The 3,878-nt window shown below is 39.2% G+C and overlaps 1 long non-coding RNA gene across 1 annotated transcript in view; it reads left to right on the forward strand.

The window, feature by feature from the left end:
- Positions 1–507, forward strand: part of LOC110268223 — a 20,679-nt gene extending 20,172 nt beyond the window's left edge. Inside the window, exon 3 of the long non-coding RNA XR_002356336.1 lies at positions 495–507. This is a non-coding gene — a long non-coding RNA (uncharacterized LOC110268223). The remainder of the gene's footprint in view (positions 1–494) is intronic.

Here is a 3,878-nt window from a genome sequence, read left to right on the forward strand (position 1 = left end):
CAAATTTATTCTCTATTTAAGAGTATATAGATGAATTATAAATTATTACATATATAAACTTATTATAAAGTAAAATTTAAATGCTGATACTTGATTAAATAGACCAATATACTTATTAATTGACCAATTCAAATATGCTTATTAATTGTTGTTGTTGGGCTTACCTAGACCAGATGATTGGGCTTGTTTGTGAGGCCCAAGTGCTTAAGGAAGATAGTCTCCGACTTGTCCTGCGTCAGGGAGCCGCCGACCAAGTTGTGTGTTTGAGAAGATGGGGGGTGGTACCTGCAAGACACTCCGATGCCTAAGTTAGCAAACAGTAAAGTAGGTTTAAGTGTATTGGAACTTAAGTTTACCTGAGTGAGTCAATGTATTTATAGAGAGGATCCAATAACCACCATTGAAGTAGTTCCACTTCTGATGGTAGATAACCGTCTCTTTATCTTAAGGTTGTTAAGGTGAATCTTCTGGAAGTGGGTGAGAGATTTAAGGAGGCAGTTACTTATTTGGATAAGTGTCATCTGCCAGCTCATATCGAGTCCGACTTCTTTGGGGAAGTCGGGTGAACGGTGAAGGCCAACCCTTTGAATTGGGACTTTTTAACTTAATTGGGCCTGGCTATTGCATTGGGCCAGGGTATGAACAGTGTCCCTACTCGAGTCCGATCTGTTAGTTGCAAGTTGGATTCGAGTATTAATTGAACTCGAGGATGTTTAAGTCGGTATTTCTTTTCAGGTCAGAAAACCGACGTGATTTTAGTTTTGAAACCGATGTGATTTTTGAATTTCTCAATCGTCGTGTCTATTCAAACGTCGCATCTTTTTGGCTTTTGTATTTACTCGTGGAGGACAGTTACATTGGTAACGGTGCGCTCTTTTAATGATTGCGTCATTTTACCGTTATACCCCTAGTGCATTATAAATACATTTCCCTATTCTTTCTTTCTTTTCTTTCGTTTGCATTTTGAGAACTGTTTCGCTCCTTCGCTCTTTTCCTCACTCACAAAATCCCCAGGCTCTCTCTTTTGTTGCAGTGTTCTTCTTTTACGAAGGTTAGTTTTTTGCATCTCCTTTTCGCTTTTTATAGTATTTCTTACACTTAATATACTGCATGCTTTGAGAGTGAAGTTCCTTTGCGATATCTTTGCAATATCTTTATTTCGTGCTCTCTTTTTACATAAGTCTTTTTAGCTGTGACTGCCAGTTCTCCCTGTTCTTTTGCTTGGAAAGAATTATCTTTGGACTGACTTTTGATGATGCTCCCTTTTTCTTTTGTGTAATGTAGGTATATTTTCTTATATATTGCCTTTCTGAACATGTCTTCCCAAATTCCTGAAGCCCTTTTGAGATGGGTGGATTCTTCTATCATTTTTGAAAATTCTTTAGTGGATGATGTTTTTATAATTAAACTCTGAAAGCACCATAGAATTTGTAGCCTATATGCTGATGAACCCAAATATGAACTAGTGGCCCCAGGCTCTGAAGACCAAGTTTGTTGCGAGAGGCTTAACAACTCTAACCCCTACTTCCTTTTCATGTATGATTGCCTTTTTACCTGTTTGGGGGTTATATTCCCTTTTTCTGATTTTGAGATGGAGGTTTTGTCTTACTATCGAGTAGCTCCTACCCAACTTCACCCCAATTCTTGGGGTTTCATGAAAATATATCAGCTTGTTAGCCGAGAGCTTGACTTTCCTATTTCTTTAAGAATCTTTTTCTTCCTTTTTCACCTGACTAAGCCCTTTAGTAAGCAGAATAAGCAGCAGTGAGTCTTATTATAAAGTAAAATTTAAATGCTGATACTTGATTAAATAGACCAATATACTTATTAATTGACCAATTCAAATATGCTTATTAATTGTTGTTGTTGGGCTTACCTAGACCAGATGATTGGGCTTGTTTGTGAGGCCCAAGTGCTTAAGGAAGATAGTCTCCGACTTGTCCTGCGTCAGGGAGCCGCCGACCAAGTTGTGTGTTTGAGAAGATGGGGGGTGGTACCTGCAAGACACTCCGATGCCTAAGTTAGCAAACAGTAAAGTAGGTTTAAGTGTATTGGAACTTAAGTTTACCTGAGTGAGTCAATGTATTTATAGAGAGGATCCAATAACCACCATTGAAGTAGTTCCACTTCTGATGGTAGATAACCGTCTCTTTATCTTAAGGTTGTTAAGGTGAATCTTCTGGAAGTGGGTGAGAGATTTAAGGAGGCAGTTACTTATTTGGATAAGTGTCATCTGCCAGCTCATATCGAGTCCGACTTCTTTGGGGAAGTCGGGTGAACGGTGAAGGCCAACCCTTTGAATTGGGACTTTTTAACTTAATTGGGCCTGGCTATTGCATTGGGCCAGGGTATGAACAGTGTCCCTACTCGAGTCCGATCTGTTAGTTGCAAGTTGGATTCGAGTATTAATTGAACTCGAGGATGTTTAAGTCGGTATTTCTTTTCAGGTCAGAAAACCGACGTGATTTTAGTTTTGAAACCGATGTGATTTTTGAATTTCTCAATCGTCGTGTCTATTCAAACGTCGCATCTTTTTGGCTTTTGTATTTACTCGTGGAGGACAGTTACATTGGTAACGGTGCGCTCTTTTAATGATTGCGTCATTTTACCGTTATACCCCTAGTGCATTATAAATACATTTCCCTATTCTTTCTTTCTTTTCTTTCGTTTGCATTTTGAGAACTGTTTCGCTCCTTCGCTCTTTTCCTCACTCACAAAATCCCCAGGCTCTCTCTTTTGTTGCAGTGTTCTTCTTTTACGAAGGTTAGTTTTTTGCATCTCCTTTTCGCTTTTTATAGTATTTCTTACACTTAATATACTGCATGCTTTGAGAGTGAAGTTCCTTTGCGATATCTTTGCAATATCTTTATTTCGTGCTCTCTTTTTACATAAGTCTTTTTAGCTGTGACTGCCAGTTCTCCCTGTTCTTTTGCTTGGAAAGAATTATCTTTGGACTGACTTTTGATGATGCTCCCTTTTTCTTTTGTGTAATGTAGGTATATTTTCTTATATATTGCCTTTCTGAACATGTCTTCCCAAATTCCTGAAGCCCTTTTGAGATGGGTGGATTCTTCTATCATTTTTGAAAATTCTTTAGTGGATGATGTTTTTATAATTAAACTCTGAAAGCACCATAGAATTTGTAGCCTATATGCTGATGAACCCAAATATGAACTAGTGGCCCCAGGCTCTGAAGACCAAGCGAGAGGCGAGAGGCTTAACAACTCTAACCCCTACTTCCTTTTCATGTATGATTGCCTTTTTACCTGTTTGGGGGTTATATTCCCTTTTTTGAGATGGGAGATGGAGGTTTTGTCTTACTATCGAGTAGCTCGAAGATTTTTTCTATTTTTGATGAGTCCTTTCATGATTTTAAAAACTTCTTCAAAGTTCAAGCCATCGAGGGTTACCATCCTTTTTTCTTGAATGAAAGTCATGAGCCCATCTTTCAATTGTACTGGGCAGAGGCAGTCCCCGTAGAGAAGTACAATATGGTTGATTTGGATGAGGTGGAAGAGGCGGTGGTTGAGTTTTTTCAAGAGGCTTGGGGACGGGCTCCCAACCTCGATACCAAAAAATTTCTCCTCGGTTCTCCGAATTATGTCCGGACCGAGCTAGGTAGCTTTTATTTTTGATTTTGTAGTCATTTCTTAACTCTTCCGACTTGTATTAGTCTACTTGCATCCGACTTATATGCTAATCATTTTTTTGATTTCCTTTTTCAGAAAAAATGAAAAGTGGGTCGAAGGCAGCTTACCAGAAGGTGTAGGAGGCTAAGAGGAATGCTCATGCCCGGACTGCTGCTCAGGAGATCAGGGCATCATCTACTCCCCCTCATCAGAGCTCAGTGCTGGGGACTTCTTCTTCTCGGTCTCCCT

The sequence above is a fragment of the Arachis ipaensis genome, chromosome B10 (genome assembly GCF_000816755.2).
Source record: "Arachis ipaensis cultivar K30076 chromosome B10, Araip1.1, whole genome shotgun sequence".
Classification (NCBI taxonomy): domain Eukaryota; kingdom Viridiplantae; phylum Streptophyta; class Magnoliopsida; order Fabales; family Fabaceae; genus Arachis; species Arachis ipaensis.